General features: G+C 44.9%; 1 protein-coding gene across 1 annotated transcript in view; it reads right to left on the reverse strand.

Moving 5' to 3' along the window:
* The window catches only part of Popdc3 (popeye domain containing 3), a 31928-nt gene extending 21221 nt beyond the window's left edge, over positions 1-10707 (reverse strand). Inside the window, exon 1 of the mRNA XM_052751409.1 lies at positions 10534-10707. The gene's annotated coding sequence lies outside the window, so the exon portion shown is untranslated. The remainder of the gene's footprint in view (positions 1-10533) is intronic.
* Between the last annotated feature and the right edge of the window lie 4326 nt (positions 10708-15033).

The following is a 15033-nucleotide window of genomic DNA, read 5'->3' on the forward strand; positions in this document are numbered from 1 at the left end:
TTAAATATCAGCCAGAATAAATAAAACATAAATCTTCTATTAATTTAAACTTATGTTGCTGACGTATAACGGGTCAGCAAATGAGTTGATTTTCCTCTTTTTCTCTTGGTGTATGTGTGTGCACAGTATGTATGTTATATGTGCTCATGTGTATTTGTGTGTGTGAATGTGCACATGAGGCCAGAGCTGACACTGGGGGTCTTCTGCAACTGCTCGTCACCTTCTTTCTATTCATTTTATTTTACGTGTATGAGTGTTTTGCTCACATGTGCCTGGTGCCCAAGGAGGCAGGAAGATGTTGGGTCCCCTGGAACTGCAGTTGTGGGTGCTTGCGAGCTGCCACGTGAGTTAGGAATCCAGTCTGGGACCTCTGCGAGAACAAGTATTCTTAACCGCTAAGCCATCTCCCAGCCCCTTTATTTTGTTTGTTTGTGATGGAGCCTCACTATGTACCCATGGGTGTCCTGGAACTCCCCTTATAGACCAGGCTGGCCTCAAACTCAGAGATCTTCCTGCTTCTTTCTCCAGAGTGCTAGAATTAAAGACATGCACACCACACTGGCCCACCTTATTTTTTGAGACAGGGTCTCTCACTGGCCCTATAGCTCACTAATTCAACTTGACTGGCTGGTCACTGGGATTCAGTGATCCACCCTTCTCCAGTTCATCAGCACCAGGATTGCAGAGACACATAACTGAGCCCAGCTTTCTCTGTGAGTGCTGGGCATCTAAAATTGGTTCTCACGTTGTGACAACAGTTTACCCCCGAACCATCACCCCATCTCCTCCACAAAATTTCAGATGAATATTAGTACTTAATAGTCAAGTATTTCTTTTATTAGACTTTTTGGTTACACAAAAACCAATTCCTGGTGTTGGCTGACATTTATATGAAAATTACATCCTCTCCCTTTTTCTTAGTGAGTCTAAGGTTGTAATCAACGGCGGGCAGCAGGGCACAGGAGATCTAGATACAAAAGGACCTGGGCACTAGCCCCCACTCTGTCAAGTCTTTTCTCTGGGCCTCAGTGGGCTCCTTGAATTGAGGACTGGTCAGTTTTCCCGAGTGCAGTCTCACAGGGTACACAACCCACACTTAAGGGACCCCATGCTCAGCAGCATATGGCCAGCATGAACTCGGTATTTTTGGAGTTGTTTTCTTTGTCTCATGATACTTTGTTTGGACATTTATTTTGTTCTTACAGATCTTCTGCTTATATATCATGGCTTCTGATTTTATTTCTATGGGTTTTCTGTGTGTGACTGTGTGTCTCCATGTCCTTATATGTTTCTTGTGTTTTTTTTCTTTGGCTCTTTTTTTTTCCTGTTTGTTCATTTTGTCCTATTCTGGTTTGTCTTTATTTTACCTTATCTTGATTTATTATTATTATTTTAGATGCCTGTTTGTATTCTAATAAGAGAGAGAAAGAAATGGGTGTGTGACTTTGGGTGGGTGAGAAAGTGGGGAGGAGCTGGAAGGGGATGGGGTAAGGGAAACAGTGGTCAGAATATATTATATGAAAAATTATTTTCAATAAAAATGATTGAAAAAAAGAAATGATTCTACCTATCCATGAGCATGGGAGTTCTTTCCATGCTCATGGATAGGTAGGATTAGCATAGTAAAAATGATAATCTTACCAAAAGCAATCTACAGATTCAATGCAATCTCCATCAAAATCCCAACACAATTCTTCACAGACTTGGAAAGAACAACATTTAACTTTATATGGAAAAACAAAAAACCTAGGATAGCTAAAAGAATCCTGTATAATAAAGCAACCTCTGGAGGCATCATGATCCCTGACCTCAAGCTCTACCATAGAGTTATTGTAATAAAAACAGCTTGGTACTGGCATAAAAACTGACACGTGAACCAATGGAATCGAATTGAAGACCCTGAAATTAATCCACACACCTATGAACATAGGATTTTCGACAAAGAAGCCAAAACTGTACCATGGAAAAAAGAAAGCATCTTCAACAAATGGTGCTGGCATAACTGGATGTCAACATGCAGAGGATTGCAAATATATCCATATTTGTCGCCATGCACAAAACTCAAGTCCAAGTGGATCAAAGACCTCAACATAAATCCAGTTACACTGAACTTGATAGAACAGAAAGTAGGAAGTAATCTGGAACGCATTGGCACAGGAGACCACTTCCTAAATATAGCACCAGTAGCACAGACACTGTGAGCGACAATTAATAAATGGGACCACCTGAAACTGAGAAGCTTTTGTAGAGCAAAGGACATGGTCAATAAGACAAAACGACAGCCTACAGAATGGGAAAAGATCTTCACCAACCCCACATCTGACAGAGGGCTGATCTCCAAAATGTATAAAGAACTCAAAAAGCTAGACTTCGAAATACTGAACGATCCAATTAAAAAATGGGCTACAGAGCTTAACAGAGAATTCTCAACAGAAGAATCTCAAATGGCTGAAAGGCATTTAAGGAATTGCTCAACATCCTTAGTCATCAGGGAAATGCAAATCAAAACAACTCTGAGATACCATCTTAACACCTGTCAGAATGGTTAAGGTCAAAAACACTGAAGACAGCTTACGTTGGAGAGGATGTGGAGAAAGGGGAACACTCTTCCACTGTTGGTGGGAATGCAAATTTGTATAGCCACTCTGGAAATCAGTATGGCGGTTTCTCAGAAAATTGGGAATAAGTCTTCCTCAAGACCCAGCTATACCACTCTTGGGCATATAGCTCAATCTTACCACAAGGACACATGCTCAACTATGCTCATAGCAGCATTATTTGTAATAGCCAGAACCTGGAAACAACCTAGATGCCCCTCAACAGAAGAATGGATAGCCGGACGGTGGTGGCGCACGCCTTTAATCCCAGCACTCAGGAGGCAGAGGCAGGCGGATCTCTGTGAGTTCGAGGCCAGCCTGGTCTACAGCGCGAGATCCAGGAAAGGCGCAAAGCTACACAGAGAAACCCTGTCTCGAAAAACCAAAAAAGAAAAAAAAAAAGAATGGATAAAGAAAATATGGCACATATACACAATGGAGTACTACTCAGCAGTAAAAAACAACGATATCATGAAATTTGCAGGCAAATGGATGTTACTAGAAAATATCATCTTGAGTGAGGTAACCCAGACTCAGAAGGACAAACATAGTATGTACTCACTCATAGGTAGATACTAGATGTGAGGGGAGGGATGGCCAGACTTCAAACCACAACTCCAGAGAGGCTAGCTAACAGGGAAAGACCCTAGGAGAGACACATGGATGACTCTGCCAAGGAGAAGTAGATGATATCTACATGAGTGGACTGGGTGTGGGGGGGTGGCAGAGGGCAAGGAGTAGGGGATGAGAACATAGGGAAATGGGAGGGTCGAGCTGTAACAGGGACAGAGTGGGAGGGCAGGGAGGAAGATACCATGATAGATGAGGAATAGGAAGAGGCAGGGTGCTGGGGAGGCTCTCAGGAATTCACAAGTTTGACCCCACCTTGGTCTGCTGGCAGTGGTCCAGAGGGTGCCTGGACTGGTCTACTCTGGTGACAGGTCTAGCCAATAATCTAGCTGTCATCATAGAGCCTTTGTCCAGTGACTGATGGAGGTAGATGCAGAGATCCATGGCCAGGCACCAGGCTGAGCTCTGGGAATCCAATTGCTAGGAGAGAGGAGGGATTCTGCAGGCAACGGATATTGATATCATGATGGGAGGATGTGTAGAGATGACCGGGCACACTAGTGGAAACCCATGAACTGTGGACTGGTGGCTGTGGAGCCCTCATGGGACTGGATCAGGCCCTATGGATACGGAAGATGGTTGTTTGGCTCGAACTGTTTGGGGGGCATGCAGGCAGGGGGATCGGGATCTGTCCTTTGTGCATGGGTAGGCTTCTGGGAATCCAGTGCCTGTGGTGTGACGCCTTGCACAGCCTTGGTGCAGTGGGAAGGGCCTTGGACCTGCCTAGGCTCAGTGTGCCAGGCTCTGATGACTCCCCATGGGAGACCTTGATTTGGGAGTATGGGGATGTGGTGTGGCTTGGGAGAGAGGGCTGGGGGGTGGGAGGAGGGAGGAGGGGGGGTCTGTGGGTGGTATGTGGAGTGAGTAGAAAATTTCTTAATAAAGAAAAATGGAAAAAAAAAGAAAAAGAAATGAGGATTAATATGTATACTCATCAGGGGATATACTCACTGGTTTCTTCAGCAACTGTACAGCCAATGTACATGAGTGAATCTGCGAATGTGAGGAGAGCCCTTGGCCTGCACACACCACATCCACAGGGCACCCTCCTTAGCTCCAGCTGACAGCTGTGAGGGAACCTAGTGCTGGCATATCACTGTTTGATCAAAAGCAGCCAGAAATCCAGACTCTGTGAGAACTCCACTGACACTGAAATGCTAGTGAAGTGATATTTTTATAAAGCCTGTCAAGAGATAATACTGAAAAGGAGTAACGCCGAAGGCTAGACTTGGCCAGTCTACCGCCTCACAGCTCAGAGCTGCACAGGGCCCTATCAGGTCGGGTGAGTCCAGACCAGAATGGCTAAATTTACATCTTTTTATAATTAGCTTTCTTATTTCCCAAGAAGAATTTCTTTGGCAAGAATGACTTTGACAAAGAAATCGGAATTTTCATACTAACCCCTCCTTGCCCTATGTGACCAAGAACTGGCCAAAGACAGACCCACTAGTTAATGCTGTGGTTAGTTGCTAAGATTGCATTTCAACTTTAAAATGAACACAAAGGACAGAAACAAAGCTTAGATTCTATAAGATAAAATCTAAAAGGTTTAAAGTATTTTATTTCCTTTTTCTACAGAAACCCAATTTCCTTTTGTAACAGAAGAAGGGCACCATTACTCACATAGTGTGGTTTCCAGAACAATTATAACATAATATAACATAACATAACAAACATAACAAACACAACATAACAAACATAATAAACAACACAACATAACATACAGACATTGGACCTTGAGTTTTACATCATCCTCTCCTGAGTGGAGACTATACAACTGACATCTGAGATGAGGAACTCTATGCCAGAGTCTTCACAGATGTAAGAACACTGTGGGAAAGAGGGAGAGGCAGCTGTTTTCCGCGGTACCAAACAAAGAAGTGACTTGGCCATGTCAGCATCCTAACATCCTCATTTATGACCTATTGTTGCAGCTTTTACATTACACTTTGTTTGGGGTTTGATGCACGTGCTGCAGGAGTGTGTGAGGTCAGAGAACAATCTGAGCAGTCAGTTCTCTCCTTCCAACCCTGGCCTGATACCTGGGACCGAACTCAGATCATCATGCTTGGCAATATGCTTTACCCACTGAACCATCTCTCCAGACCAACTGTTTCGGCCGTGCTTCATTTTCACTTCTTAATGAGTTACATTTTTAAATCATTCAGACGATCATAGTGAACATAGAAGAGAACAAGAAAAAATTAAACAGTGTAACTGATATGGAAGGCAAAGTTAAGATACTGTAAGACTTACTGATGTCTAAAGTAAAGAATTACAAAATGCAGGGAAATATATTAATAATGATAAGACCACCCAAGATTAAGAACAGTAAATTATTCCAATAAAGAGAACACAACAAGTTCCGTGAGGAACTAATACAGGTATTAACCATGACATAGTCCAGCTGAACTACTCAACCTCAAGAATAGAGAAGAAACACCAGGACTCTAGGCGGAAAAGGCAGGTCAGTTGCATTGGGGGAAACTGGGGTGCTGACTTTGGACTTCCAGCACATAATAACTTGCTTTCTAATAGCAGGGAGCCACACACACAGTCTGCTCTGGAGATGTGTTTTCTTTTCAACTGGGAAGGACCTGTTACCACTCCGGACATTGAAACATCCATCTCCCTTTCCTGCTTTCTTCTCCTCTCCCTCACCCCCTTTGCTTTGCTCTATAGCTCAATGTGGCCTCAAATTCATGATCCTCTTCTGCCTCTTAGGTCCTGCGATTATAGGTATATACAACTAACCATGCCCACCTCAATACTGATGTCAAATTCTAAAATACTAGTCTTTTCTTCTGCTGAAATATCACTTTTAAGAAAAGCATATCTTAGTGTTCTATTGTTGTGAAGAGACACCACGACCACAACAACTCTTATAAAGGAAAACATTTAACTGGAGCTGGCTTACAGTTCAGAGGTTTGGTACATTATCACAGTGGAGAGCATGGCAGCACACAGGCAGACATGGTGTTGGAGAGAAGCTGAGAGTTCTACATCTGGATCTTCAGGCAGCAGGAAAAGAGAGACACTGGGCCTGGTTTGAGCTGCTGAAATCTCAAAGCCCACCCCAATGACACACTTCCTCCAACAAGGCCACACCTCCTAATAGTGCCACTCCCTAGGGACCTATGGGGGCCATTTTCATTCAAAGCACCTCTATTATTATCTTACCAGAAGGATAATTTTAGACAAGTTGACAGAGGTAAGGCAGAGACTCAGTCAATCTGGCAGCACTGAAAACAGAAGGGACTCAGAGGACTCCGCCAAGACTCAGCCATAAACCTTTAAAACGCCCAACAGGGAAACAAAACAAAAACTCTCCATCCTGGCTCCAGTGAGGCCTCTGCCGTTTTCATGGAGGTGTGAGCTGGCTGCCTATGGATGGCTGAAACTCAGCTGCTTGTGACTGGTTGAAACCTGGCTATTTGTTACAGAAATCATTCTTGTAAATTAGGTTTCCATTTGACTGACTATGATGTTAGGCTGTGTTTGTTATAATACAATCAAAGCATGGCATCAGGAATCAGACTAGTGGCCTCATGTTTGTTTAAAAACACTGTTTTTTAAATTAAAAGTGTTTCTATCTTCTATGAATGCAATTTGTATAAATGCACAGAAAGACTCAGAGGATAGCTTTCACTCCATGTAACGATGCAGACTCCCACATGACAGGACACCTTTCCTTCCCTTTTATGATGCAGTAGCCGCACTCTCTATTCTTTATATAATGTAGAAAACTGTAAGGTGATTTTACATTAAAATAAACTCAGGGCCTGAAGGGATGGCTCAGCAGTTAAGAGCACTTGCTGCTCTTTCAGAGGACCCAGGTTCGGTTCGCAGCACCCACATGGTGGTTCACAACTTCAGTTCCAGAGGACCTGATGTGCTTTTCTGACCTCCATGGGCACCAATCTTGCATGTGGTTCACATACATACATGCAGGCGAAATACTCATACACTATATGAAATATAAAAATAATTTAAAAGATTTTAAAGATAGTAAAATGCATTAACATAGCAATCAGAACTGAAAAAAAAAAGTCAACGCTATCATATTTTCTTTAGATCTTTCCATCATTAAGTCCACAAACACTGAAGATCACTAGGGGCTTTTACTCTGATACCTTCCCTGACTGCAGATTCCCTGTATATAAGGAATGCTAATCTACATTCAAATACCTGAAATACATTTTTAAATCCCTTTATAATTTGAAATGAAATGCTCAGTTAGTAAATACCTCATTTTTTCAAATTCAATTTTTTGATAAATAATTTTTAAGTTTTGTGTTATGTGTTTAATGTATGTATGTATATATGCATGTGTTTTTCTAAGTGTGCATACGTGTGTATGCACGTAGAGATCAGAGTCCCTTAGCAGCTGTCTTTCTCCACGGTTCTCCACCCTAGCTTTTAAAACATGATCTGACACTGGACCTGGAGCTCACCCTGGGCTGCCCAGGAAGCTCGGGGACCTGCCTGTCCCCACTAGTGCTCACTGTAGGGCTACAGACGGTCCCTTCACAGACTGGGGACCTGAGCTCAAGTCCTCATCCGTACATGGCGGGAGCTCAACTAACTGAGCTAGTTAACGCTCCAGCTCCTGGACGAATAATTTTATACAGATAAAATAGGGGCTGAGGTGGTAGAGAGCTTGCCTAGAATGTGAAAGGCCCTGGGTTAGGTTCCCAGCACTGGAAGGGAAAACAGAGTAAACAGATGTATCAAACCCAGGACCCCACATAGCCATTACCCAGATGCAACAAATACCAAGATCTCCATAACCAAGTTGTGAAAAAGCAACACTGAATTCATTATTTAGCCTGCATTTCCTTCCATCTGCGACAAACACCTTCTTCAGAGGAAGACAGGCCATGGGACAGATGATTGTCCTGCTGAGTGTGGGTGTCAGATCTCAAGCAGCAGCCTCCCCAAGCAGCAGCGGTTCTACCATCCAAGTATTCCTACAATCCGGGGTCCCTTGTCTAGAATGCTCAAGACTACAAGGATTTCAAATTTCAGAAGTGTTTCCGCCCCTTCTATGTAGCTGTGACGGAAATAACCTGAGAGAACAACCTGAAGGAGAAACAATGTATCAGGTTCATGTTTCAGAAGTGTTAGGCCACGAGGGAGGCCCAGCAAAGCAGTTTGTGTCCTGGTGAGGAGTGTGCAAAGGAAGGAGAATACAGGAAGAGGCCAGGACACGACACAGCCGCTAAGGACACACCACCAGTGATGCTTCCTCCCACTAGGCCCATGGCCTACCATTCACCACCTCCCAATAATGCCAACAGTGAGCCCATCCAGGGATGAGCTCATCAATTCATCAGGTCAGAGCCTCAAGACCCAGCTGCCTCAGGGACATCCAGCATGCCATCACCGACATGCGCAGAGGTGAGCTTTTGCCTGCCCTTTCTCGTTGCAGTCAACCTGACAAAATTAACTCTTCCGTTTGGATTTCAGAGTATCTGCACACAGGTCCCAGGGACTCTCGTATATACGCTGGGGGGGGGGGGGGGTCACTCATCACACCCCATTCCTTGGTAGTCCTATCCTGGCCACTTGCAGTGTGACAGCCCCTTGAAGAACATAAAGTGAGAAGTCAGCAGTCATTGTAGGGCTGTGTGAATTAATCCTGGAATCTCCGCCCTGGGGGAGGAGCCGACATAGTTATATTGCGGGTGATTTAACCTGTCAACTCTTGATAATAACTTTTACTTTAATACATTTTCTGTAAAAGGGGAAAAGAAGTCCCTTTCATTTAAAAAATGTAATTAGTGACTCAATATGCTCCTTTATTCCAGAGGTAAAGTCAAACTCTGTATCACTCACAACCCTTAGCTGACCAGTATAGTTATAAAAAAGCTACCTCAATTGCAGTTTGCAGGCTTGCATACCCATCACAGACATTTTCCAAAGCAGTTTGGAAGTTTCCTGCTTTGTTGCTTACTAGTCCTGCACTGTGGCAAACGCTTCCTAACGCTCCTGGTCTGCACTGCCGGCTTTCAGAAGGAGCAGGCACAGACGCTGTGGTTGTCTGCCTTGCTAGTCTGGCAATGTGCACTCTGGGATCTCTGGTTCTCGAGACTTCTTTGTATTCAGTAGCACAGGCTGAAACAGTTCTCAAGCACAGGCCACACAATGATTCAGCTATTTTGAGAGACTAATTGGATTAATAAGTTTAACTAGCAAATGCCTCTCATTTAACTGTAAAGTTTTGACAACAAATAATACCTTACTGTAGATTTCAATTTGGATTTGTTTACCAAACTCTTGAAGACCACACTCAGATTTTTGGGAGATGGAATCGACTAATCAACCCTTTATTTTGCAGATGGGGAAGCTGAGATCCAATTTCTTGCTTCTGTAGCTCTGGTTTGCTTTTTTTTTTGTTGCTTCTACAGAGGACAGCGCCAAGTTACTGTCCTGGCACAGAATGAGTGTTTTCATGCGACAGGCTTTAGAATTAAAAAACGAACAGGGAGCAAAAGAGCCACTAAATCCAACACCAATGTTTTTCAAGGTTGTCATGAAGTTTAATTGAACTCTGCAGGCGCGCAATTCAAAAGAACTTAGTACACAGAAGAAACACCCGGGAGTGGGTAGTTTTGTTTTGTTTTGATTCAGTATTCCTTTAAACGTAGGGTTCTACATCTACTTTCAGTAATTCATTAAATTTTATCTTCTCAGTACTTACTAAAAGATTTTTTTTTTTTTACTTTTTCCAAATGTTACCTGGCTAAAACTTTCCTCCTCGATCCTTGCACTGCATTTTGATACAGTGCCTTTGCTCTTTTCCTAAAATAAAGTCTCTCAAAACTAAGCCGCTGTAACCGACCTTGGAAAGGACATCTGGGGCTTATAAATTTCCTTCTTTCTCTGGCAAAGGGATCTTCAAGTACAGAGATCAGGTCAGAGCCCAGCTGCCCCCGACACTAACTGCACAGACTCCAGTCGGGCCTTTAGTCCGGGGAAAGTCAAGTGCGGCGGGCCACGACTCGCCCACGATGAAACCCTCGCCTGCCAGGACCCCGGGATCGGCTTTTCCCCCCCGAAATCTCTGTCTTTGGGCGCCAGGTGTCTAGGGCCCCGCGAGTGACCTGGAGCGCGGGGCTGGCGGCTTGAGGGGCGGACCGCTCGCTCCCCTGCGGACCCCGGCGGGAGCTGCGAGCTGCGGGGCGCGCACCCGGCTCCAGGGCACGCGTAGAGGGGACGCGCACCGGGGATCTTTCCCTCTCCCCGTTCCCCGCAGCCCCGCAAAGTTGCCTGGCGGCCGCTCGTAATCCACCTCTCGGCTTACCTTCCCCAGCCTCGCGCCGCTCCCGATGGCGCCCGTAGAACTTTCCGGCGGAGCGCGCAGGGTCCGGCGGCCCTGAGGGCCCGAAGCCCGAGCCCGACCCGGGCACGCCTCGCTGCCGGTCGGCCCGCCCGCGCCTGGGTCCCGGACGCGTCCTCCCGCGCCTGCCCGTGCGGGGCGCAGCCGATCGAAGCCGCTCCTAGCGGCGGGGACGGGCTCGGGCGCGCGCTCCGAGGCACGCGGGCAGAGCGGGCGCCACCGGCGTGGAGGACTCGCGAGGCCCTAAGTTGGCAAAGACGCGCTCAGGGTACCGACCTTCGGCCCAGACGCCAGGTCATCCGAGGTAGAGAGAGAGAGAGTGATGGAGCCGAGCACCAGCACGAAAAGCGACTGTTCACCTTATCACCACGCTGCATCCCGCCAAAGAGAAGATAAATCACCAGAGGGGAGTGGGATATGTAAGAGTACAGGACAGAGAAAGGGCAGTGTTTATTCGTGGGTAAAAAGGTTAAAAAACAAACAAACAGATAAAGGATATAGATCATCATAAAAGAAAATTAAAACACAAATGCCACATGAGCTCAAACAATAGGCAAATATGCATTTAAAAGTAATTGCCACGTGCATTTTTGCCCCTATGAAGTTTTTATTTTGTTCGGGTGACCAAACCACGTGGTGATTGTGACATGAATAACACATTGGTACAACCACTAGTGCAAACACCACCACTATGTAGTGGTGAGACTTTCAATCTCCATAGAGGGGGATTTTGTGCCCTGAAGCCTTCGTTTCCCTATTTCCCCCTCTCCCGGACCCTGGCAACCACTAATCTTCTGAACATTTCATATAAAGGGCTCATACGGTATGTGCCACTGTGTATCGGTTCCTTTCACTGTCATGAACCTCTAAAACCTCACTCATTTATTATAGCTGAGTAACATTCCATTTCATAGGTGGCTCAAACTCTGTTAGTCCACTTAGTGAACATTTGAACACACCTACTTTTATTGAATACCAGTGTTCAGTGCTTTGGAGTAGATACTTAGGAAGGGAATGGTTGTGGGAGTGGAGACCTATGCTTGACTGTTTTGGACACACAGTCTGTTCTATCGCCGCTTACCGTTTCACACTCCACCAGCAGTCCCGCAGAGTTCTAATTTGTCTGCATCCCTGACCTCACTTATTATAGTCTCCTTTAAAAGCATGAAAGCTGTCCTCTCAGATATGAATGGGTGGTGTTATGATTTGCATCTCTGTAATTAACCATTATATGATAAGCTTTCATATGCTAAATTGGGATTTTGTACGTTTCCTCTGCAGAAATGACTGTTCAAGCCCTCTGCTGGATTTTCATTTGTTGTTTATTATTGTTGGGTTGTAAGATATCTATCTTTACGTGCTGGCAGCGGTGGCACACACCTTCAATTCCTGCACTCAAGAGGCGGAGGCAGGCAGATCTCTGAGTTTGAGGCCAGCCTGGTCTACAGAGTGAGTTCCAGGACAGCCAGGGCTACACAGGGAAACCCGGTCTCGTGGAGGGTGGGAAGATATCTTTACATAGTTTGGACACCAGGTTATCTTTATTTTCAAGTATTTTCTTCATTCTGTGTCATGTTTTCATTTTCTTTAGTGTTGTTAGATACGTGGAAGTTTTACATTTCACTGGAATCTGATTTATCTAGGTTTTTTTCCATGCTCTTTTCTTTTATTCTTTTGAGTCATGTCTAAGAATTTGTTATAGAGTCTAATGTAATAAAGACTTACCCATATGTTTTGTTTTAAGAGTTTGGAGGCTTGTGGTTTCAACCTTTATGCTCAGGTATTGGTCTACATTAATTTTGTTTTTGATGGTGCTAAGGACTGAACTGAGAGCCGTGCACACACTGGAAGGTGCTCCACAAGTAAGCAACAGCCCGCCTCTTTCCTCAGTTTTTGTGAGGTCGCAAGCCACTTTCACTCTCCTAAGGCGTACTCAGTGGTCCCAGTGTTGTGTTTGAATACCCTGTTCTTCCCGAGTTGTCGGGTACTTTTATTGGAGTCAGTGATGAATCGGGACGTTCAGTCTTACTGCATCTGTTGATCCAGATGTGGATCTTTACGGCAGTACCACACTGTTTTGATTACGGGTGTTTTTGTTTGTTTTGTAATGTTAGAAATCAACGGTTGTGAGCCTCACCATTCTGTGTTTTCTCTTTTGTTTTTCATCTCTGCCAAATGGCTGTTGGGTTTTGATTATGTTGTTGGATTATGATTTGGTAATGTCGTCATCTTTTTTTTGTGGTCGGTGGTGGAGGGTTTATTTGGGTAGTAGGTTACAGTCTGTCATCTGGGGAAGCCAAGGCAGGAACTGAAGCAGAGATCATGAAGAGACACTACTTCTGGCTGCTCCCAGGCTCACGTTGTGCTAGCTTTCTCATACAGCCCAGACCCGCCCACCCAGGGACGGCACCTTCATGATAGTGAGTCTTCCAACACGAGAACGAACATGGTGGCTTCCCGCTTCTTTGGGTCATTTGTAATTTCTTTCTGCATTGTTCCATCGTTTTCAGTTTATGAATCTTGTACTTAGGCAAATATACTCCTCAGGGTTGACTTTTGCTCACCTCACTATCCTTTGTGTTGTTGGTTGTTTTTACTCATTACTCTTTGTTTTTTGGGGGGCTTGCCACCCAGCTCCCAAATAAACACATGGAGGCTTATTCTTAATAATGCCCAGCCTTAGCTTGCCTTGTTTCTTGCCAGCTTTTCTAACTTAAATTATCCCATCTACCTTTTGCCTCTGAGTTTATTCCTTTTCTTACTTCTGTAATCTTACTTTCACTCTTATTTCTGTGGCTGGCTGTGTGGCTGGCTGTGTGGCTGGCTGTGTGGCTGGCTGTGTGGCTGGCTGTGTGGCTGGCTGTGTGGCTGGATGGCTCATTCCTGGAGTCCTCCTCCTTTTCTCATTCCTCTCTCTTCTCTCTTCTTCTCCTTCTAGTTATTCTTTCTGCCTGCCAGCCCTGCCTATCCTTTCTCCTGCCTCACTATTAACTTTTCAGCTCTTTATTAGACCAATCAGGTGTTTTAGACAAAGTAACACAGCTTCACAGAGTTAAACAAATGCAACATAAAAGAATGCAACCCATCTTTGCAGCATTAAACAAATGTTCCACAGTATAAGCAGGTGTAACACATCTTAAAATAATATTTCACAACACCTTTGTCCTTTCCCTTAATTTTTCACTTTTGTTTTAGAAGCTGACCATTTTCCATGTAAATGCCAAGTATACTACCAAGTGCAGCATCATGGCAAGGATAGCTCAGGATTGCAGGGCAGGAGAGCAGCCCGCTTGCCTGTCTCCAGCTCAGGATTGCAGTGCAGGAGAGTGGCTTGCTTGCCTGTCTCCAGCTCAGGATTGCAGTGCAGGACAGGGGCCTGCTTGTCTGTCCCCAGCAGCAGCTGGGAACCCAGTCATTCCTGCTGCTCTCTGAAGCATGTTTTGTGTTTTGTTTCTACACTGTTCTTTTGGCTGCCCCTCCCCATCATTCGTCTCCCACTGCCTTTAAGAACACTTCATTATTTTTTGTCTTTATGGATGCTATGCCTGTATGTATATCTGTGCACTGCATTTGTTCCTGGTGTAGACAGGGGTCAGGGACAGTATCTGATACCCTGGAATTTGAGTTACAGATGGTTGTGAGCTATCGTGTGGGTGCTGGGAATTGAACCCCTGTCCTCTGGAAGAGCAGCCAGTGCTGTTAACCACTGAGCCATCTCTCCAGGGCCTCCCACTGCTTTTTGAGATTGTTTCATCTCATCCTGCCCTTTGAGAGGACTGAGAACTCCCAGCTCTCATGGGAAGTCACACCCAAGGGAAGACGTCTTCTCCTCTCTCTCTCTCTCGCTCCCGCAGCCCTTAGCTTTTCCCTTTAACAGCAGGCACAGCGCTGGGAGTTGGCTAGGGCATCGTAGAGGCATTCAAATGTATAGGAGATTGAAGAGTTCAGGGTTGTAGGGGATTTTATGTGCCTATGATTGGTTTTGAATTTTACTGCTTTTCAACATCCATCTTAAGATGATTGCTGAAAGATGGACCCAGAACTTCGGAGCATCCCAGTGAGTTCCAGAATGTTCATTCACGCTTCATCCCTTCTTATAGCCTCATGCTACCTGATGCAAGTGGAAACAGGTTTAAGTTAGAGAACTTGAGCTAGCACGTGTGTAGTGGGTGCCATTATTCAGCTGTATACCGAATTTCTTGAACTTTGGTCTTATTTAGCTCAAAATTTATGTAAAATGAATGATTGCATAATTGTGATGTAAAAATATAGGTATATGTGTAATGTGGGGATTTGAGCTGAAAGTACTACCCCTAGTGAGGCTTCTGGTAACTGCCATGCCTACCTATGACCTGCCGCTGGGGCGGAGCAGAGACAGGAGCCCTTAAGACCTGAGATCCGGACGTGCCAGGTCTCTTGGTTCCTGGTGATCCTGGATGCTGGATGGCAGATGGAGTCAAAGTT

This window comes from Peromyscus californicus, unplaced genomic scaffold (assembly GCF_007827085.1).
Source record: "Peromyscus californicus insignis strain IS unplaced genomic scaffold, ASM782708v3 Scaffold_22__1_contigs__length_63687245, whole genome shotgun sequence".
NCBI classification, from domain to species: domain Eukaryota; kingdom Metazoa; phylum Chordata; class Mammalia; order Rodentia; family Cricetidae; genus Peromyscus; species Peromyscus californicus.